The 23,662-nt window shown below is 48.7% G+C and overlaps 1 protein-coding gene across 3 annotated transcripts in view; it reads left to right on the top strand.

Annotated features, from left to right (window-relative positions):
- Positions 1 to 23,662, top strand: part of NTRK3 (neurotrophic receptor tyrosine kinase 3) — a 228,694-nt gene that overhangs the window by 186,920 nt on the left and 18,112 nt on the right. The window lies entirely within an intron of this gene.

The raw sequence follows: 23,662 nt of genomic DNA, 5'->3' as shown, positions 1-23,662 counted from the left end.
GGGTGATTTCTATCAGCTACACAAGAAAGGGTTGACCTATGGGCTTGATTTGATTCAGAAGGTTTTCTTTATGTGACAGGCAGTTGCCAAGTGGAGTTACTGTGCTGGGGAGGAGGAAAAATGTGATCAGGTTTCTGCTGAGACATATCGCCTCTCCCAGCCCAGAACATTGGCTTAGCGCTAAGTTTAATCGCCGATGACGGAACCAATCTTCAGTGTGCAGCACAAAAGCCCATGTTGGGAAAAGGTCTCGGTGCAGTTACCGGGCAGTGATGAGGGAAGAGAGGTGGCTACAGTCCCATCACTGCTGAAACTTCAGGAAGGAGTGGGTAGGAAAGGGAGGAGCCACGGGGAGGATGAGGAGCAGTCCATGTGATTACCCACATTCTTGCCTGCCTCCTTCCCTTCAGCTGAGTTACATCTACCCCAACCACAGTCAGTGTCACACTGCTTGAGACAATCCCAGCCGAGCTTGCCTTCCTGCAGCACTGAGAGCTCTCTATGAAATGAGAGAATTTGCTGCTATTGACATGTGAAGGCTAGGAGGGCCCCCAAAAAGTGAGAATTCAGATGATCTCCACAGGCCAGTTCGTTGTTGTGGACTTTTTGTCTTCTCTGTGGTGGTGTCCTGTAGACTTCATCTTGTCTGTGCGAAATGCTTTGCTGAGGATTGCTTCATGCTATCTCGTGCAGTGTCGTAAGGCTTTTTAGCGGACTTTTCTCTGCTAATACAAATTGCCATGCATGACCAAAGTAATAGCTAGTTATCACCTGTTTACCAGAGCAAGAGCTGAGCTTCAGACCAACACAGCTTTTTGTTCTTAGTTTTTTTAGATTTTCCTTTTTCTGTTTTCACTGGCTTTTTGGTACTTTTAAAACTCTTGATCAGTAAGTCCATGCTCTGCATGTATGGAGATCTTTTCTCTGATACATTCCAAAGAAGGGTCCTAGCAAAGCAAGGTTCTGATTGCCCGTATTTACACTGGTGGTGTGAGGGGCAGAGGGTTTATGGGACTTGTCCAAGGCCAAGGCAGGATTCGGTGGCAGAGATGGGGAGTCCATCCCGGCCATATATTCCCTCCAGCAAAGAGCAGAATTCCAGGGGCCAAATGTTCTTCGTCCCTCCTCCATCCACAGCCCAACCACATTCCTCCCAGCATATGAGAGGAACCCAGACAGGTTCATTTCTCAGTCTCCTTCTCTAATCACTACCGTGTGGGACATGTTTACCAGGAGAGCACATGGAGCTGATCTCATTATTCACCCTTGTGGTGCACTCACGGTCATGCGACAGTCTCTGTCCTTCCCCATCCACCGCTATCTCGTACCCGTGCTCTCCTTTCCCTCTGCCTTTGCACATTCTCTGCCAGAACTGCTGTGAGCCTTGCTGTCTCTGGACTGGGAAATACATTTGGTTTCTATGTGTCAACCTGCACTTTTAAGTTCCCTACGAACAGGAATAGTCAACCCTTTGAACAGAAACCTGCTTGTGACACTAATGAAGCCACATGGGGCTCATGAATTGACTGTGTTAGACTGGACTTTAACTCTGGTAAGAAGTGGCATTCGCTTTCTCCTGCAAACGTAGGTGAGAAAAACAATTTGGCTTCACAACAGTTGTGCATTTGTGCACAACTTCTTCATAATTTTAATTCCTAACATCCCTTGCATGAAAACTGGCTCTTCAAGGCTACTGAGACCATCCTTTCAGACCCATCACAAAATGCACCATGATACACCAGTGAGGGCTTTTGAATAGATACAGATAGAGAGCGAATGAGCTCAAGTGTGAGAACCAAACTGCTCCTGGGTCTTACCTGTGGAAGGTGGAGATGTGGCTGAAGAGTTGTACTTTGAAACTCTTTGGTGCTGTCCCTGATCACATCTGCAACCTGCCTGGTAAAATTCCGGAGTCTGATTGTCAGTGTTTGTGCTCTGCCCTGTTGACAGTCTGCCGTTCCCAGTGGCAGGACCCGGAGCAAAGGTCCACTTCAGGTGGTTTCTAGAAAACATTGCTTGGTGTGTCCAAGCTGCAGCCCAGGAAGAATACTGTAGTTTGTCATTTTCTGGGAACACAGTGAAGGAATCCACCTCGAAGCTGACACAAAGTGGCAGGGCTGGAGCTCTGTGCAAGCAGACTCACCTCAATCCGCTGGGCGCCCGTGTTTGCTCTGTCCCAGGCCTCACAAGCACAGATAACTGGGCATGTGGATACGGGAGTGTGTTCCAGGCTGAGGATTAGCTCCTAGCCATTTCCTTTCTTTCCCATTTTTAATCTTTTAAAACAAAGAAAGAACACCATCTGGCTCCTGCATTTGTGGGATGCAAAAGTGCTTTAACAAAGGTGAACTGCTTAATTTCCTGTTACACATTTGGATACAGAAAACAAACATTTGCGTAACAAAAACAGCAGAGAGGCTTATTTCCCCTCTCCTCAAGGCTCTCCATGTTCTGCCTGAAGACAGATGTGTCCTTTTCCTTGTGCATCACAGAGGGATCCCGTCAGCTGGTGCCTTTAAACCTGCTCTCAACAAGACAGGATGGAGAGAAGACGGTTGTGGAGGTGGAGGTGGTGGGGAGAGGTGGAACAGCATCTGATTAGAAAGCAGAGGGACTGAGGAGACAAGAAGTAGCCCAGCATCTATGCGAAGAGTGAAGGCAGGGATGCTGAAGAAGCATTTCCGTGACGTGTTGTGTAATGTGCTGTGCAATCTTTGGTGTGGGCCTCTGTGGGAAGGCAGGATGGAATATATCCACACTGGAGAGAAAAGATTTGGGCGGATTTCATTTTCCTTGTTGTTTTCTTTAAAAAAAAAAAAAAAAAAAAAGTGCGAGTAGGCGATTTTTTTTTTAGGTATGACTCAGGACTGTGACAGCAGGTGGTGGGACGCTGCAGGTCAGGGACGTTGTGCCTCAGCCAAGCTGAGTGTGGCATGGAGACTGCAGCAAGTCAGGCAGGCGGCGCCTGCCCAGCGCTGCCTGGGGAGACGGAGGCTGTCACGATGGCTGCGGGATGTTGTCCGGAGCTGGGGGCATCACTGACGCTGGGCTTAAGACCCCCAGCTGCTCTTTCACCCAGCAGACTGGGGTTTGGTTTCTCCCAGAGCCCTTCCGTGGCTCCGTACTCACCTGTGCTCCAGTAAAGTCTGGACCATTTTCCTTTTGTCCCGCCAAGTGCATAATTCAATTCCAAAACAAAATCATGTAGCAGCTGCCAGGGAAAGGGCAGTATTTCTTCATCTTCAGAAGAGAACACAGTCGTAAATTGTAGTCATCTGTCCTTAATAACTTCCAAGGTAACATCCTGACATGGGTGGGACATCAGCAGTGAAGACACACGCGGAGTGGAGGAAGGATTTATGTAGATATTAAACCTCATTAAGACATCCCCCTGTCCAGATCTCCTCTGTCTTACCCTTCTGGCATCCCGCCCCAAATCCTGGGCTGGGCTTGAAACCTCTTGGGGATTTAGCTCCATCCTTTCCCAGAGGTTTGTCCTGCGTTTTCTCCTGGTCACGGTTCATCACGCAGAGGACACCTGTTTGTCAAAAAAAAAGACACATGCAGGATTTGCAAAGGGCTCTGAAAATATGTTTCTATTTCTAGCAACACGGAGCTAAACATAATAACAAAAAACGCTCCCTGCTTCTGTGTCCTCACCACTCTGGAGCATTGTTTGGATTTGGGAGAGACAAGGTTTGCAGGAAGAAGTAATATCTTTTATTAGAACATACGATATTGTTGGAGGGGAAAAAAAGAATGAATTTTAGACACACAAACCCTCACTGAGCTCTTTTTTTTTTTTCAGTAGTATCAGTTGGCTTAATAAAAGATTAATATATCTTCCTATGAACCTTGTCTCTCACATCCTGAGACCATCGGAACCAAAACAACGTTTCTGCTGTGACTTTGGCCTTAGGTTAGCGTTCTTTAAAAAGTCTAGCATCCCTCTGGCAGATGCCTCCTCCTCTGAAGCATGAAGCTTTACTGTGTAAACATTTTCTTTCTTCTCTTTCTTTAAAATGGCGAGAGAAAACCCCATATTCTTTATAATTTCCAGTACCCATTGTCAGTTTGCTTCCTGATGACCATCTCCCATTTAGAACGTTTCTTACTTTAGTTCTTCTCCTCTAGAGTTCAAAATTGTTTTCTTTCTCCTGGGTACAGTCAGTTATTTTTTTCCAGTGAAGTTTCCACGCGAGTAATAGATCACCGAGCTTTAGCAGCTGCCTGGCTCGTGCTCCGTGAGATAAGACTGATAGATAAGCCTTACGTTGAGAGCAGATTTAGTCTGACCCACACTGTCCTAGATAGAGGGTCCCTAAACGATCACACCATCCTGTAATGGTGCTCTGTTCCCACCAGCTTTGAACTCACTGCAGAAGTTTAGCTGTACTCTCCCACAGGCATTTTTTGTACATCCTTGCTGGGGCTCCTTAACACCCGTGTGTACCATTCAGCTGTACAACACCCGCGTTCGTGTCCCCTGACGCTCTCTTTGTTGCTTTGCTGGCCGTCTCATGCAGCGCGTTTGCGGCACGGGACGTTGAGCCTCGCAGAGGGAAATTCCTGCCCATCCCTGTTGGCACCAGGAAGGAGCCCTGCGATGAGCATGCTAGGGCTCTGCAGCATCGCCTACGAAGGCAGAGGGGAGGAAAACTCCCTCTGAATTTCCATCTGGGACGCGATACTGACTCACTTGGGGGGGGGCGGAAAAAGCTGCCACTTCCAGGTTTTACGGCAGACCCGGTGTACGCTGGCAGGATTAGTCAGCTCTGGCCAGAGAGTGAACCAGGCTCCGCTTCAGTGTTGGTGGGTGGGGGACAGCAAGCTCAGGCCCTGGCCGTGCTGACTGTTGTGTGCAACCCTGTGTAGATGGTACGATGTGTGTGCCACGTTCAGCTTCCAGCGTCAGTACCGTTTCCAGGACCTAATTGCTGTGTGTGTGGATGCTAAGCAGTTGATCCTCACCTTTTGGCTCTTCTACCCCTTCTCTGAGGTGAAAAATATCATGTACTATTTTGTCTTAACCCTTTCTGCTAGGGCTTTGGGAAGGTTTCCTACCTGTAAATATGTGTTACACTAAGGAAAGGACTTAGAAGTGAAAGGTACTTTAATTTTCTCCTGTACTAAGTGGGATCCTGGTGAACACATCTTGCTTTGTCATACCTAAGTAAGGGCAGGAAAGTCTCATAGTGACCTGGAGATGTGACCTGGAGCCCCCTAGTACTGAAAAAGAGAGGATCAGCCAGGCAGAGCCATATGTGCAGGACCCCATGTCTGCTCTTGAAAGCATTACGAGCCCTTCTCAGCATCTCTTTACCCACGTGTCCCATCGCCCCAACACCTGATTTGTTATTTCTTTCCTTGTTTTCACTGCCATCATTCCACCTAGATGACACCTCTATGGCCCATGAGGTGTGCGCAGCTCATGCCATGGTGCCTCACAACTGGTGTTTTGGGGGCAAAAAAACCATTTTCCCCCTAACTTGCAGTAGGACTGGAAACAGGGGAGGTGAGGGAACCGCTCAATGTGGGTGCGTGGGTTAAGTGTCTCTGTTCCTGTCTTGGTGTGTTCTGCGTGCAGGAAAAGTCAGTGTGATATTGAACGTGCTGGTCTTTGATATCTCTGTGGCTCGTGTAAAGAAACTCTGCAAATTGAATTCGCGGCACAGTTCCTTATCTCCTGAAAGGAAGATGTAACAGCATCATCTTGTGTTTTAGCCAGACGTTTTTCCTCAACGCTTCCCCATTTCTACACTGAGAGAAAAACAAGTGTTGAGTCTTTTTTTGTTCCCTTCTGTTTGAAACATTAAGAGCCCTTCACACAAAGCAGCTCAAGTGCAGAGGAATTAATTGGGGAAATTAGGTTGTGTTGTATTTCTGGCATTTTCTCAGAAATGGTAATTGCCCTAATTCTCCACCCTGCCAAGACCTCCACCCGCACCCTGTTTTCCCCCTCCCCTTTTCCTCACTGTCTACCTGTCTTTCTCCTGCTTGAGTTGCTGTTTTCATGCTGTTGCCATTTATTTCATTTCAGTAATGAGAGCGATGTGGCAGGTGAAGAGCTCTCACAATCTGGTGACATCTTCTTTGAAGCACAGGCACAAAAGAGCAGTTTGTTTTTGGGAAATAAAAATTCCCTGCTATGATACTTGACCCCCACGCTCACCTCTTCTCCTGCTTGGGATATATTGCTGCTGCACTGCGAGCCATTTGGCTTGGATTTTTGTTTAATGTAGTCTCAATATTCACCCAAACACTGACCCCCATGTTTAACCTCTCTATGTTCCCCGCAAACCACCCAAACCCTCACACACTTACTGAGAGCTAATCAAACTTCCGACCTTTCAATCAAAGCTCAGCCCCGTTCCCAGACATTTGAGTTGAGGCTTTTGCTTTCTCCCAAACATTGGGCTGAGCTCCAGAGAGCTGGGAGTTCAAAGCCTGTCGGTTTGTCTTCCTGACGGTTTTTGACTCCTGACCTTCCATTTGCAGAGGTCATAGATGTAGCCAAATAAGGAGGAATTGTTGGTTGCTCAGTATTTCCTGACCTGAAATGCCTGGTGATGGTCACGGCAGGTTCAGATCCAATGGAGACACTACACTGGGTGATAAAATCATTAGGTCTCCTTGTCTCAGGAGATGGTAGGTGCCAACAGCTGAGATGGGTTGAAAAAGTGATTGAACAGAATCATGGAAGAAAAGTAATCTATGAGGGGCTAGCAAATGCAAAATACTTCCCTTATTTCAGGAAATCCCTGTGCCAGGGGGTTTATTGAGACATGAAAGACTATTGTGGGACATATGCTGTGGGCTCTTCTGTTTCCATACTCTCCCCTGTGCATCTCTGACTGAGGTCAGGGTCCCAGCTGACTGGACTTTGGCTGTTCTTAAAAGTTGTCAAGGCTGAGCTCTGCTTTCTTGGAAGCTGGGAAGAATACTGGGAGTAACCAGTCAAATGCTGGACCCAGCCAGAGGGATAACGACACCATCTCCACAAAGTCAGAGATTCAGTTCAGTTCAGAAAGCTGGGATTGTTTCTTAGCATAGACAAACCACCCAAGCCTGTTCACATCCGCTGTGAAAACTTGAGACAGCAAGTTTCCGGCAGGGATTTCAGAAGCCCCTTCCTTCAAAGCAATTCCCTTCCCATAAAACTTAACTAGGGAGGGCAGGACTCTTCCATTTTCAGTGTACCCTGGGTGCAGCCAACAGATCCAGAGAGGCAAGAGAAGCTACTTGTGATCCCCACCCATCCTCGAGTAGTTCCCCCCTTCCCTGTCCTTGACTGTGAAACTGTTTTCACCCCTGTTCTAATTTATATTGTCCAAGTGTGGTCCCCAAGTGACCTGCTGGAGGCTGCCTGCATGCAATGTGCTCCCTTCTTCCCGCTGTCGACACTCTGAACATCCCATTAGCCTGAAAGCTGTGACATACGTGCAAAAGAGCACAGTACCTAGTTTTGAGTGAGAGAGACTCTCCCATGGTGCAGATCCACCCGAAACATGTTCCTCTGTGGTGTCACCAGAAACAAGGAAGGATTTTGTACCGGGCAGGCCAGAGAAGCCGATGGTTCCTGGGCTTTACCAATGTGACCTGATTTAAACTGTAGCTAGAGCAGAAGAAGGTGGAGAACCATATGGCATCCAGCTTCATTATTTTAGGCCCAGGTGGACCAGAAACAGTGTGTGTACTCCTGAGCATATGGAAATGAACTATTCACACTTTTGAGGGGCACTGCCACTTACAGTCGAGGGAAACTTGGATGTTTAAAACCCTCCCCTCTCACCTTATCTAGGTTGTTGGACCCATTTCCCCACCACATCCCAGCTGGCCAGCGGCCTCCTCCTGCCTTCCCACCTGCAGGACCACGATCTCAGCTCTCCTTTACCACGTGGACAGCCATGAGATCATACATTTCATGTCTGGGGAAGGTGGGGAGCATCCCCAAACCTCAGTATGACCAGCAAAAGAACTGGAGGCAGAGAAGCCATAAGCCAGTTCAGTGGGAGCATGGATAAAATTAAGATGCAAATATCTTCATTGTCCTCCTTAATTAAAATGTTTGCATGGAAAGAAAGCATTGCCTTTCTTTTTTCCTCCTGATTCCTGCACGGTCAGAGTTTCCGCAGGCTTTCCCCTCCTGATCCCCTCCTGTTTCATAGTCCTGCCTCTCACAGCCACAGCGAGCTCCTTCTCCACGCCAGCTGGATGGAGAAAGCCCCTATTTGCAAGCAGCTGTCTTTAATAAACAGGCTGTTTAGGGCTAGGCTGTCAAAGAGAGCATGTTCAATGTACAATCAAGGGGCAACGATGCACAAAATTGCACACACACACAAAATAGGAATCTTTTCTCGGTGTGTGTTGAGCTTTGAACGCTTAAGTGATTCCACCTCTCTCTTCCCCATCCAATTATGCGGGCAACACATGATAAGATTGCTAAAGGAATTAGTGAGGGAAATCTTTACACTGCCTAATCAATATTGTTCCGCTCAGTACAAGGCATCTCCCCTCCTCTGGCCCCAGTCGTGTTCTCATTTGCCGTTTGAAAGCACAAGTTCACCTTCTCGCTATTTGGGCTGTGGTGACCAAGAGGAAAACCAGCAGCATGCCTGCTGAAAGTGTTTGTAGTTACAGAATTTCTTCCTTGCATTTAAAATACATATAAAATAATAATACGGCCCTGCCAAAAACACCTTTCAGGGTTTTAAAGGGGCTTGCTGTGCAGGCCAGAAAGACCTTTCCTCTTTCAATTGTATGGCCTTACAGAAATGGCCACCAACCTTATAAGCAAAGACACTGGATGATAATTTTTCTGAGCACCACTGAGGCAAGACGCCAGATTTTATGGGCCACTAGACTGATCCAATATAGCAAATCCTGTGTTCCACTGTGGATTCTGAGACCAAATTATCAATTAATGTGAAGCATTAAAAAAATCCAAATCCCTTTTAGTTCCCTGCAGTCATTAGTGACAAGATACAATATCTATAGCTCAAATGCTTTGCCAGCATCCCCTGGCAGCAAGGCAGAAACTCCACTCCTATTTTTTTTTTCCAATACATACAAGGAAAACATATGAGATCAGTGTTTTTTACAGTCAGATTCGGCTGCCTCTTCATATTTGCTTAGATGGAAGAATAAATCAGGTTTGGGTTACTCTCTGGGTTAGTTATTTGTTATTGGAATAAATGCATGGTAATAGATCTGACAGAGGAAGATGTTTCTCTTTCAGCTCTGTGATTGAGGTAGAATTTGCTTTGTTCTGCACTATATTATATTGATGGTTTTTTCCACTGCTGGATGACTTCATTTGCTCTGCTTTTTTCCAATGTCCGTACCTCTGCCACATCTGGCTTTAGGATGTGGCTTTATGCGCTAGATCTCTCTTTTCTTTTTCCCTAACTGTAACATCGTAATGCAGAGGCAATTTAAACAACCAGCATGAAACAATTTTCTAAGTCTTTCCCCCACCCATTTCCTACCTCAGTTTTTTTGGGAAGGGAGGCGAGTCAGTCATTCACGGGGCAATTCCCCAAGCAGAATGAGCTGTCAGCTACATTTAGCAGCTCAATTTTCACCTCTGGTGCGGGGTGGGAAGGCGCCCGGGGTGATGACGAGCTGGACACACCCTGAGGCTGTATTTTTGGTATTCCCCGGGCAGCTGCCAGCCTCAGCTCCTAAGTAGCCCAGCCAGAAGTCTCCCCCCAAACCACCGTGCTCACCTTTCGCCTTGGGTTTTTGTCTCCTTTTTGTCCTGGTGGGGCCACGAACACCTGACTAGAAAGTCAGCAGACCTTATTATGCTTGTCATTCCCTTTTAATTTGCACACTGAGATCCCTACCCCTTCTTCTCCCTCCCATTCCCCAAAACTTTCCTACTTTGATACATGGGAAAATGTAGTGCTTTATTTTCTGCTCCATCATTTTGCTTCCCTTGTCCCCTCCTAAAGCTCAGTTTTGCAAGCGCTGTCAGGTTTGCGGCTGATCGGAAGCTGGGGGATGAGGTTTTTTCTTCCTCCCCCAAACTGCAACAGTACCGATGGGACAAAAACTTTTGGGGAAGCGTAGGGTGATGTACCAGCTGCTTCACTGGGACATTTGGCCAATGATGCCCTTAACTCTGGCTAACCTAAGCCTGCTTGAGTAAAGACATCAGGCCTGGGTCTTGTTCTGCTGGTAGAGGCAGATGCGTCCCTGCACCGTGCCCAGAAGGGCTGGCAATGGGCAAGGAGCAGGATGCTTGAGTATCGGATACAGAGGAACTGCTCAAGCCTCCTAAAACTTCTCTTGTCTGGAGAGGGACTCTGGGTCCCCCAAGGGATGTGGCTTCACAGTCCAAGGAGAAGTTTCAGGAGGCCGAGCCCCCTTTGGCTCTCACCGAGCTCACCCTCCCTCCGCGCTGGTGCAGGTGACGGTGTGGGGTGCAAGGTGGTGGTGGTGACCAGGGCCAGAAGGTTTCACCTGCCCCTTGCCCTCGCAGCAAGGGTTGTGCAGTGTTGGGATGTTGTAGCCAGCGAAAGACGTACAGTTCGGTTAAAGACGTACCCTTTCCCTTCTTGTCCCCTTGCTTTCATCCCCCCCATCCCTCCCTCCCTCTCTCACCCTTCCCTTCTCTTTTGTTTGTCTCCTTCCCTTGTTTTCACCCATTCACTGTCAGGAAGGGCCGCGTCCGAAGGGCCAGTTCAGCGCAGCGTGGCAGCGACAGAGACTGGCACCGCCGGCAGCTGCAACAGTGAGTGGATCTCGACCCCTGGGGCAGCTGGAAGCGGGGAACTGGTGCCGCTTGAGCATGAAACGACACGTGGGGTTGAGCGGCTTCGGGACTAGGTCGGGTTTAGTGCGTCTGGCAGCGAAGGGGCTCTCGTGTGTGATGTTTCTGCACATGTTTCTACCGTGGCAACTTGGCTGGGGCTCGTCTGTGTGGTGTGATAATATGGGGTGAACGGGAAAGTCCTCAGTGCAATCTTCCTCCGTGGTGTTCAAGCTGTGTCTACACTAGTGGGCAGCGTGGGTCGTCCTCCGGCGCTGATGGCAGCGAACACAGCATTGTTTGTCTCCGTGCAGCTAACCCACTCCAAGCAGGGTGGCGTTTGCACTGCTCAGCGGGGACTGTCCCTGACTTGTGTTGTCGTCTTAACAGTTGTTTGGATGCTGGCAAATTGGCATGGACTAAAACCAGCCCATTTGAACAGTTGGACTGTCACGTGCCAGCCCTGATGCCTTTTGTCTGCTAGTCTAGACACAGCCTCGGTGTTTGACCGGTTGGGTGCTTGCAGCTGCGATTGAGTGGATGTCAACCATGACTGCTCCACTGCTGCTCCCATCCCTTGCCCGGAGGAGCGGCAGTGAAGGAATGGTATGGGTCTGATGCTCTGCAGTGCAAAGGAGTTTGGATTTGCCAAGGTGGTGGCTGATGGGAGCCGTGTGAGCAGCTGAGCGCTGGTAACACCTCTGTTCACCCTGCCCTCCCTCCCACAAGCCATCATCCCGTTGTGCTCGCTGCATGCTGGAGCCTCTGAGTAGGGATGCTCAGCCCGCTGGGTCCCCAGCTGTCACAGCATCACAGAAGCCACTGCCAGCAAGCTGCAAGGCTGCTGGAGGTGAGCTACAGAAGCCTGTGAGAGGGGCAAACATTGAACTTGATTGTCCTGTGGGGTTTTGCTGCTGGCATATAAGGAAGGGCTCTGTTGATCCAGAAAGTTGGGGAGCCTTTGCTTGAGTCTGTTTTGGAAGTGGATTGAGCTAATCCACCCAAAGACACTGTCTTTGCAGAGCGGTTATGACCCCCCATAAATTAAGGTGGGAAAGTGATAGCTTCCACGCTTCTCAACAGCTTCCCTGTGCCAGCAAGCCCAGAGAGATGGATGTAAATATTTGCAAAGTAGCCATGACTGGGACAAATTACCGGGGTGCAATTAGCCAAACCTCCCTGTGCCGTTGCTAGGTGAGGTGTATGCTCCTGGCCAGGTGATGAAGGATTAGCTGTCCCACTCCAGCCTCCTCCCAGCGTCACCACCACTCCTCCTGCCCTGGCGGCGGTGGGGATTAAGGGAATGCCCACGTGGTGGATCTGTTGAGTGGATCTCGCAAAGGTCTCCCGGGATCTGTGACGGAGCAGGGCCCTGGCAGTTCCTGACTGTTGTCAGAATCCCACGGGAGTGAGAGTTTAGATATCGCTGATTTTACAGGGGATATGTCAGCGGATAAGAAGACGTGCCACTGAAAGGTGATTTTGTTATTTTTATGCCTTTCTGAGCCAAAATTGAATTGTGGGGTGTGGATAAGAATTTAGTTCTAAGCACTGATGTAATTCTGTATCCTCAGCCCTGAAGACAGTTTTAAAAAAAATTATTTTCCCCTGTGCCCTGACACTATTTTTTTGCCTTTCAGTCATGTCCTTATGACAGAACAAATACTGGGCTTGACCTTTGCAATGTGACATAATAATATGTGACTTCTTTATAGCTCTTTTCATCCAAAATTCTTGGCACGCTATGAATCTGATCCTGCAACCGCTTACCACTGGGGTTAGCGCTCGCTGCTCCATGCAATCCCTGGGGAAGCCAGAGGGGCACTCACACTCAAAGTGCTATACCTGGTATTATTTGCAGGATCAGGCCCTGGAGAAATGTAGCGCATGTCTGTGAATAGCCACATTTTGGAAAGCAAAAGTCTTGCCCTCTCATTTATGATTTTTTTATTCAGTATCAGCGTGCCATGCCCAGAACTACCATGACAGCCTCCCCTTTGCTAAAATGTTATGGCAGGTAATGCTTGAGTCGTATTTATAGCTAACATCTACAATCCTAGTTCTTCTTTTTATTATTTTTTTTCCCAGCCCTGAAAGCACACTAATTAATAAACTCCCTTAGCTTGTCCTGCACTATTTGATCCTGCAGAAATCACGGCGTTTTATCTTATTAGCAAGTAGGAATTAAAGAATTAAAACTACTCAGGGGGAAAAAGGAACATAACTGTTTTCCCTGTGCGTGCCTTCTGAAAGAACCTTGTGCTGTGCCCTCATGAACCCCAACCTCAGCCCCCTTGGCTTGACAGAGGATGGGAATCCCAGACCAGGGAATGCTTGGGCTGAAAAATGCTTTCTGCTCTGCTATTCCTGTTCTGAAAGGGAGAGCCCGGTTAGGTGCGTGGAGAAGAGCCCAGCCGTGAGATCCCAGCCTTGGACTGGGGCTTCAGGTCCCTTCCATACTATCGGTGTCCTGTGCCACCATAGGAAATTCAGTTAGTCCTTCTGCGCCTCAGTTTCCTGTTGTTGAAAGGTGACCCCCCCCGCTCTTCTTCACTGAGGAGACTCACATGAAAAAAGATTGCAAGGGACACAGTCATTGTGGTGTTGGGAGACAGGTAAGTGCATTAGGGACACTTAGGGAACCTGTGAGCTGAGATATTTGTGGTACTGGTGCAAGGAGAGTGAATTTTGGAAGTTGTCAGTAGTTGGAAAACGCAAAGAGAGAAGCAGGTGGGATCCTTGTGCCCACCTCTGTTTGGTGCGTTCAGGATGGGCAGAACAAGGAGAGAGACCTCCTCCACCTTCTTGGTGATGAGAAGTGGTTAAATCTGGGGATGGAGACCCCCTAACCATCGGCAGGTATCTACACGCTTCACTGTTGTTTGGCGTCAGTAGCGCACTGCATCTCCCCTCCCCGCCCTTAAAAAATAAATTCATTAAGAGTAGAGAGGGCTGGAAGGGATTCCCTGGATCATCAAATCCAATCCCCTGTTGCATCAATCACATCAGTTTTATCCTTTTCATAATCAAGCACCACTATTAAATGTGCTCCTAAGGGAAGACAGTCCCAGAATCTCATTGCTTTAACTCGTAGATGCTTCTAATTTCCAGTCGATGCTTAGTCATGGCCCGTTTGTTAAACAGCGGGTACCTGGCACAGAAGCAAGAAATTTAACACAGTTTTCTTAAAATAACCACCCAGAAATCCTATCCACAAAAAAAAAATTAAAAAAAAAAAATGCTGAGGTTGCAAAAGGGAACGTGCAAGGTCAGGTAATGATAATGGGGGGGCCCCAGCTCACATTCGCCTCTGCCTTGTAGTACAGACTTTACATAATCACCTGCCGTTAATCTTGTGTGATCCAGTCGAGGTACAAGGCGAAAGTACTCCCAGAACAAAGGAGCTTCTTGGCTAATTCTTCTCCGTAATATTCATCGTGTAACCCTCCGTCTCTCTCACCAGGTAGAACTAACCCTGAGCTAAACATTTCCCTGTTTTTCCCTTTCTTGGCAGGCTTTTCCGTGCCATCGTACTGCTTCACTGTACAAGCCATTATCTTTGAGAAGTCAGCGAGTTGCATTGCCCCGTTTTCCAGGTTAGGAAAGGAGGCAGAGAGCTATCAGCCGTATCAACTGCAAGGGCAACTTTCCTCCTCCAGAATGCCCCTGTGAGGTCTTATTCACTCCAAAACCATGCAATATCTACCCGGCCAGAGGAAGGGGCGGTACAGCAGTCTGCACAATGTGTGTTACATGCCATGGAAATGATGGGATTCTCTAGACCCGTGACTTGCTTGCTATACAGCCTTGTCCTGTTAGTTAATCCGAGTGCACAATGGATGGGCAGGGGGGAGAAATAGGTGAGCGTCGGCAGAGGTGCAAAACCTCTGTGTTACCCCTCGCAGCACCCATTAGTTGTGCCCTGGCCCGCAGAGGGCAATGGCACACGGAGTCATACGTGCTTAGATGGGGTCGGAGCCGCGCAGCGGGACCAGAGCGGCTGAGGAGGAGGGCTCACTTGACAAAAACAGGTTTGCAACTAGGACGCCGAAAGCCCGTGTTTGCTTATTTAACTTGGCAGGTATTCAAGTGAAACAGGCATGGAGGGGAGGTGTCAGAGCCCATCTCGGTACCAGCATGTGGGATTTTGACTTTCTATTTCAGTGCTCCTGTTTGGAAAATAAATGTGCTCAGAAACGTGCCCCCCTCCTTTTTTTTTTTAAGCACTGTTTAAATGTCATAAGAATCGTACAGTGCCCACCTTAATGTTCCTAACAAATTAAAATATTTTATTAGTCTATAATCTGAGAATCATTACCGTGGTTACTATAAAAACCTGAAGCTCTCCAGAGGGAACGATGTCAGTGGGTCTAAAATTTATGCAAATATATTTCCTTACCATAAAGGTACCATGGGTCAGACAGACAGCCCCCAGCCCCGGGGCAAGAGGCTGTTAGCGTGGGAGGGAATGAAGTACATCTCACAGTGGTGAGGGAGAAAGCAGATCTCTCGGCTGGTTTTCCTGGAGTTTTGCGGGGTGAATGCCTGGGGCCGTGCCTGGCTGGTTTGGATGGTTTCAGAGGAAGGCGTTGGTGCCGTTCCCACGCACCTCCCTCGCAGCGGGGATACAGAAGCGCTCCCGACGGCTCATCCCCAGCATGAATGAGCCGCTCTGAACCTCTGGCCCCATCCTGCTAACACAGGCAGGGCGGGTGCCTGTTCCTCTCGGGCATCCACATGCCCCTGGTGCCCCTTTCCTCCTGCAGATGACTCTGGATGTGTCCCTCAGAATAAGCGATGCCTAACGCAGGGCAGGCAGGAGACAGCCGCATCCAGCTCTGCTGAGAAAGCAGCCCACAGCCACTGCCCCAGGCTGCCAGCACCCAGAGAGACTGGGTGACAAAGCGGCCCCTGCTTTGGCCAGGTGACACCAGACACTCCCAGAGCGGTGGCTCCTGAGCCAGTCCCTTGCCCCGCACAGAGCCAGTGGGCTTCTGCTGGTTACTCCTCACTGGCCTGGGCAAGTGTTAGATGGTTCAAAGATTAATTACCGTTTAACCAGCTGTATTTCCATCTCTGCAGAAGGCTACAGTGGAAAAGACAGAAGTAGTGGGATAATTTACCCTGGTATGACACAGCAGATTACCCTGTACTTACGAGGTCACAGGTTACCATGTAATTAGACCTCCGACGCAGGGAAGTCCGCGATAGATTTCCAGACCACTTTTCTTCCCGGTGTCAGAAAAGCAGAGGGATGGCAGCAAAGTGCAGACTGAAACATCATTAGGTGCATTTAAAGCTGTTAAATAGTTTAAAATTCAAGCTGGGGGAGGTGCAATGAGAGGGCAGCAAAGCCACCTGTACCTGTCAGTGAGAGGAAGGGAAAAAAAAAAACCCCACAGAGCAGTTTGTCTAGGAAATGCGGGAAAACCAAACCAGAAAGGGAGAGCTTTGAGGGAGCTACGTGTGCCAGGCGGCTGGGGAACGGCAGCAACGGCTGCTGCTCTTCAAGCTTCATCAGGGAGAGCTTTGCCAGTGGTGGAGTCGTCTGCTGAGCCACAGGACCTGCCCCGTGAGATGGTGTCCACGGGGCGGTGTGGGATGCCGCAGCAGGGATGTCCTGTGGGTCAGGACGAGGGGTGGGCAGCAGGACACCCTACCCGTGCCTGCTGCCTCCCTCCCTCTTGCTCCGACTTGCTCTCCTCCCTTTTTCACGCACACCCAAATCGAACACCTACTCAAGGAGCATTTTGAAGAATGACGAATGCCTTTGATTGATTATCAAGCACAAATTCCACCAGCAGCTCATCGCACCTCTCGGGTGGCTAATAAAGCACCAAGCCGGTTCTGATCAATATACAGCCAGTATCGCTGTAAAGTGCGATTGCGCCCGCCCCAGGCCACGTTGCATTTTGTCTTTATAGATCTTGTCCTCTTCGAATGAAGCACAGTCCCTTGTGGGGTGGCAGCTCCCGAGCAAGCGTGTGGCTTTCGGTGTACCAGTGAAACAAATGCTCTTCTGAAGCCACCCATGTAAAGAACCCAAGTCAAAGAGCAAAGCGTGTGCCTCTACAGCAATCGTTATTTTAAATACTCTTTTATTACACCGCCACGTGGCCTTGACTCTGCCCCACAAAGAGCATCCGTAAGGTCAACAGCTTCTGGAGAGGTGCAGCAGAAACAAAGACGATGTGAAGCAATTGATTACTAAGGACAGAAAGAGCCGTATGTAAATAGTTTGTCTAAAGAATGACCAGAGTGGGGAGATGTGCTACCTGATTGCAAATATTTACAAAGTTGTGAGCTTGAAGGTTAGAAAATGTTGAGGGAAGTATATAGAAGTTAGCACGGGGATAATGTGGTGAGGATGAGGAAAATCAGTGTGGCAAGCAGGAAATTTCCATCGTGTAGGCAAGATTTGCTTGTGATTTCCTGAGGGAGGCTGTGCGTTGCCCACTGGTATGTATGGATTGGCGCCCACTGATACCTTAGCAAATCCTTTAGGATTCCTCTCACAAAGGAAAGAGGGCAGAATGAAATAAGGGGGTTTTTTTTCAGCTCTACTTTTTGGGCTGTAAAGCCGTTTCACACGCAGACATGCATGTCATTGCCTGTGCACGCTGCATACTCGTACCTAACGCTCTTGGACTAGAGCGGCTTATCCAGAGGCAGTGAAACCAGCCAAGGCTTTAACCCCAGCATTTGTAGTCACGTTTCCCCTTGAAGTAAATGCTCCAGCAATGACATAATTGAGGACTGTCCTGTCTGCTCAGCATATGTCTGCAGGGGTCATTCATCCTCTCAGACACTGCAGAACATTAGTGGTTTCTTTAGACTCACTTTCTCTTTCCGTCCTTCCTCTTGTGGCTAACCCTAATGGAGAGCCGGTGGCTAGAGACTCCTCTAGGAAAACTCTCCTGGTTCAGAGAGCTGACCATCTAGAAGCGGTCCTATATTACAGCAAAACCAGTCAGATGCGTCCTACCGGGCGCTGCGTTTGTGAAACGGTCCCAGCGGGACCCACTGGGGTGGAGCGTCTGGCTGGCTGCAGGAAGGGGAGCAGAAGGCAACTAGCGATATCTGCGATGGCCACTTAGTGCTCGAGTTTTGCTTATTTATTTACGCTCCTGGATAAATAAATAGGGAGGAAGAATTTTAACACAGTGGTTAAAATGCATGGGACGCCAGCAACTCTGTCCTACTCAAGGGCATCTGGCAAACTTGATAAAGAATGGAGGAAACTTCAATGCGCAGAAAGTCTCAGGTGGGAAAATGGAGTAGAAGACGATGCAATTTTCAAATTTAGCTTGTTTTCCAGCAGAATCCTGCAGCCAAACCCCAGCCTCACCTTCTGCACGTGCCACCATTTTGGCTATCGCTGGTTTTAGTTCTGCCCCTTCCCAGTGCTGCCGCTCGCCCATTGCAGCCGTGCTCAGATGGGTGCAGTCACTCTCTTTTCCTGTGCTTGTCCCTCTTCGGCTGTTGTCACCACCTGCAGCCTCTCCCATGCGTGCCACACCACCTTTTGACAGGGATGCTTCAGGCAGGTATGGGAAGGGCACATCCAGGGCAACCTCCCCTATTTTAGGTCTCAGGAAGTTTAGCCGTTAGTGTTACGTATTCAGTGTGTCTCTGCAGTGGCCTAGCTCATGGGTGGGAGGGGGTTAGGGTTTGCCTCTGCCGGGAAATGCAGCTCTCTCTCCATTCAGCAGTGCCAGAGCTGGCACAGCTTTCCCACCGGCACTGATGAGTTTAATCACATCATTAGTAGGTGTGACACTGCAGCCTCCGATGATGAGCTCTTTATTTTAACACGGCTTGCAACGCGTTTGTCTGAGATGCCATCTGTGCCTGAACTGCCTTCATTAGGACAGAAAGCGTATGCATCTTCTGAAGCTTTTCTATATTTCTGTGATGTCTCCCCGCTGAGAAACCACTGTTCGACTACAGGGTGAGAACTTGTACCTGAAGGAAAGCACCATCACCCAAAATGCTTAAACAGGCCAAATAAACCATTAGGAAGCGCACCGTTGGGAACCGTCCTCAATTGGCCTACAGGAAACTGGCTAGAAGGAACGATCCAGCTATTTTATTGCTGAAAGTTTTTCACCTTGGTAAAGCACTAAGGCCCCATTCTCTAATCTAGCGTACTGTAAATTTTCAGGAAAGCAAGGAATAGATTTCTGTTTTTAAAAAGACTTTCAGTTTTTGTGCCTCCATACCATGACTGAGCACAAAAGTCTCTGGGTTGGCTGCCCAGTGTTTAGATACAAAAGATACTACTAAGATTCGTGGGCGCAGATCTGAGCATCTAGCCTTCCCCCCCCCCCCCCTTAAAAACTCCATCCTCAGCTATTTATTTCTATAGGTGCCCCTTGATCAACCCACAGCAGCATGCTCACCGTGTTTCGCCGCTACTTAACAGAGATACGCAAATGACAAACCGGGCAGGAGCTGCCAGATCATGGTCCAGCTGCACGGAAAGAAAGGGACTGCTTCTGTCGGGAGTTCCCATACCCTGCGTGGTATTGAATTGCTGTCTGTACGCTGCCGGGCCTATGCTCAGTGAATCTGACGCTAACAAGAAATAGATTTCCAAACAATCTAGCCTAATGAATTTTGAATATTATTATGATTAATGCCAAGGCAGTTGAACTGATTACCCAGCATCCAGAAGTTAAGTAATGGAGCCTTATCTAAATCATGTATAGTCGTCAGTCAGGAATGGCTCTGGCTGCAGACAAAGACGGAGCGTTATTGGTTACCCAGAGGGGAGTCACTGTCAGGACAGAGAGAGAGGGACGATGGAAGCGGGGATTAGGAGATACCGATCTGAAAGCATATTAGCATAGAGTGATCGCACATGCGAGTGCTTTATTAGTCCTGTTTCCTAAGCTGTATTTCTCAGGCCACTTTGAGACTTTGCTTTTATATTGCTAGGTTAAGATTTATTGGTCAAATCTTCTTACTTTCCGAAGCCAGAAACTGAGCTGATTTTCATTCTCTGCGTCACCGAAAGAGCAGAATCCTGACGGACGCGTTTCTTGCATCACGATGGTTTAACTTAGCCCCTATCTGATTAGCTTTTGAGCTATTAAACACTTCATGTAGTATTACCAGCTCACTGCAAAATGATAATGCAGATCAGTCATGGACAATTTCTGTTGGCACATGCAGTCTTTGCTGACTACAGATCCCCTTTGAAGTCGGAACCAGCCGACAGCTGTGCTGTTTCACAGGCGTTGCCTGTCTCTGAGCAGGCCTGTCCTAAAAGAGCGTGGTGTGGTGCAAGGGTCTCCAGCCTGGTGGAGGCAAATAGCTAAATCAGACGGTGCCCGACAAACTGTCTGATGGCTGTAGTATGAATAGATTCAGTGTCCTTCCCAGCCTCTGCGGGTATCTGGGCAGCGACCAGGACAAAGGTGGTTTAGTTGGTAGCTTTTGAACGGCCAGATGTGGTGCCCGTGTCGTGGCTGTGGTGCAAAAGACCACAGAGGCCACCATCTGCATGCACCCCTCTGCACAACTGCCCGGTGCCAACCCGCAGCCAAGCAGTGGGACTCCTGGGAAGGCACTGGCTCTCCCACCAGTGAATCCTTCCCCAGTGCTACCACCTTCCTCTGCTGTCTGAGATCCTAGTGTGGGCTCTCTTCATTCTGGGTCACAAGAAGCTTTCAGTAGGTGGCCCAGGGAATCAGGAGACCTCTCCTTCACCTGGGAAGACTCTAGCAGCAACTGTTAGGACAGGAGTTTAGGACCTGCTAGCACCTAGTGGTGGCCTCGCTGACCTCTTAACTAGCTGCTTTGCAAACTACAGCTGCTCTGCTCCCACGTCTCACCAGCTGAATGGCATGGCTGGGATTCCTCATGGTTTATGTCCCGGTGACAGAGATCACGGCTTTTGAAGCACTTGCTTATATGAAAATGAGAAATTGGCCTTGGTTCCTCTGCAGGCTGGTCGCGCAGCCCTTTCCTAGCAGTGGGTGCTGCTGCTTTGAGTTCTGGGAAGAAAAGGGGAGGAGTGAATTGTGGTAAGGAGCACACCAAATAGATTATTGGCAAACATAATTAAAAATATATGTGCGATTACTCCTCTGTTTCCCTTTTCTTAACCATCCTCTGCATTACCTCTGGCATTTTTAGATGGCAGATAGTATAACTGAGAGGACTCTTGGGTACAGGCAGCTCTTAGAACAGCAGTGATTTATCTCAGGCCGTTTTGAGGTAGCAGAATTTACCTCTAGCTACAGCCACCCCTCCATGTCTGCCCCCCCTCATTTGCATAAGTAATTGGCAGCTTGTTAATGGCTCATTAGGAATGCTGAAAACCGTGGGATTAAAACACACTCAGTGGAGCAGAGATGAGGGGAAGGGGGGGGAAAAGGCCACTGTCCCTGCTTGCAAATTACACTGCTTGGTTCAATGTGATTCAGAATTACAGGTCATAAAGCAACTAGATTGTTAAATGAAGTAAGGAAAAACAATGTCAATGGCAGGCTTTATTTTTAGACTCATGTTTAAACACAGTATGTGCATCTGGGGGGAACAAACAGTCCCTTGCCAAACAGCCCTACTGACAGCAGGAAGGTCTCACCCCCTTCTCAGTTGCGCATTAACCCTGCCTGGTCAGTCTTTCCTGCTCCCGAGCAAGTCCATCTGGGCCCTTACATCACCTCACGACAGGGACATTTGGTTCCTTTCCCCATGCTCTCCAACCCTCTCCCCTCTGGCAGCAGGAGACCTGCATCTCCCCCGCTTTGGGAAAGGCTGGGACATCCAGCACGGCTCCATGCAAGTAAGAGAAACAGCTACAGGTTGTTTTGTGTGTTCTGTAAATCTCCAAAAATCCTCTGTGATCCCTTGCAAACTGCTGTGAGATGTCTTCAGTCACTGGCATGCAGGGCAGCAGCAAGCCCCACGCTGCGGCACTGCCAGAGCCTGCAACGGAGGAGATGGTTAGATGAGAGAGTGAGGATTAGGAGGGGATCAGCTCTGCCATTCCCAGAAAGTGGAGCAGACACATTCGGAGTGCTGCACGGTGAAGACACAATGAGTCAAGTGAGTCGAAGTGTTTGGCGGAAGCTTTTTGGTTTTTGTTGACTGGTTTTAAGCTCACATTCAGCACTGGCTGTGACAGCAGGGACGGCAAAGGCGCACGACCTCAAGGCAAGGACACGCTATGCTGAGATTTTTGCAGTGACCGCTTTTGAATCACTTAGAAGGGGCTCAGCCTGGGAGTGGTATGGCCATAACACATGGTGCCTTTCAGTCAGGACAACACCTTGGGGTTGTTTTGAGGCCAGAGTAGCTCCGGCAATGGTGCAATCTCAGATATTGCTAGCACCCTACTTTCTGGTTAAGCTGAAAGGAAATTACCGATAAAATACTTGGAAATCGCATCCAGTCACAACTTGCCCTTAAATTCAGCTACTTCTGATGTAAACTACTTGGGTACTTAAGAGCTTGGTAAGGTGACAGTTAGAACTATGAAGTGCGGGACAGTTAATGTTCAGCAAAGCTCAGCTCTGCCTGGCATGTCAGAGCTAATCCCTCCGCTTCGCAAAAGGTGCCCAGGAATCTGTCAGGACTCACACATCCAATAGAGAAATATCTCTCACTGCTGCTGGATCCAGCGCTGATGGCAGGGAAGGTGTGTCTCCACCTGGAGACCCAGCCATGAGCACGTACTGCCCTTTGCCTCACCCCTGAGAAGCCACCTTCGCATGCCCCAACCTGATCGCACAAACTTCGACTCACAAAGGCGTGATCTGCGGCAGTTTTGTGCGATGTTTGTTTTTCTCCAGAAGCTCAACTTAGCCAAACAGAGAAGCTTTTCCTGCTTCTTGCTTGCCTTGCTTTTTTTTTTGTCCTCGTGTCCTCTCGGGTGACCCAACCACCTGTGGCTCTTATTCATACAAAGCTGTCCAGAACTGCTGAATAACACATCCTGCCCGCAGCAAGAATTAATGTGTCCTGATGGGGACATACATCTGGCTGCTGGGGGAAGGTTTGGAGCTAAGTATCTTCCAGGGATCACCCAGCGCCTAGAGCTGAGGTCTAAAGGACATATGTTCCAGTGCAGCCCAGCCTGGGATGACAGCCAGATCTGCAATTAAAGAAGATCCTAGGTCATCCCCACCTAGAGCAGCAGGAACAGAGACAGCAAGCAGAGAATGCGTGTCTTATCACTCGGTCGAGTGGATTGAGTGTTGAGTAGATTTTCCTGGAGAGAAATGGTGCCAAGGTCTCCACTACTGCTACGTGATTCTGTACAAACTCCAGCTTCTTGCACACAAAAGGGAACTTCAAATAATGCTGCACCATACGAAGACACCTATGGTTGTTCTCGTGACTTTCCCAAGGCAGGAGCGGGAGCAGAGCCTGCCTGAAGTAGGCCAGGAAGAGGAAGAAAGCTGTCAGATGGCTTTGGAAAGCAAATGTCGAACGACCAAGGAAAACAAAAGCACTGACTTATTTTTTTATTTTATTTCAAAGTTGGGAAGGAAGCTGCACAAAAAGGAAAATAAAACACAGCCTTAGAGTATGCCAGAGACCAAATTGTGTTCTTAGCTCAAATCCATGGAACAACCTTCACCTGTGAGCACGGAGCTAGTATGTGAGCCAGGAGGGGGAAAACAGGGCTGTTCACCAAGAGCTGCCTTTAACATGTTAGGATCTGTATTCCCACCAGTCCAAAGTTCTCAGGAGGGTTTTTCAGCCCTACTCTGCTTTTGATTTTCATAGTATCACTGTTAGCGGCCCAAACTCTGGATATATTGCCCAGACTTCACTGAACACTGCTGCTGCACTACCTGCTGCTGTACTGTCGAAGTCATTGGGGACAACATGTCATCTTTTCCCTTCCTAATCAGCTGGATGTCATTCAGAAAGCTGGGACAAGGAGAA

Source organism: Rissa tridactyla, chromosome 9 (assembly GCF_028500815.1).
Source record: "Rissa tridactyla isolate bRisTri1 chromosome 9, bRisTri1.patW.cur.20221130, whole genome shotgun sequence".
NCBI classification, from domain to species: Eukaryota; Metazoa; Chordata; class Aves; order Charadriiformes; family Laridae; genus Rissa; species Rissa tridactyla.
This window is presented reverse-complemented; position numbering and strand designations above follow the sequence as displayed.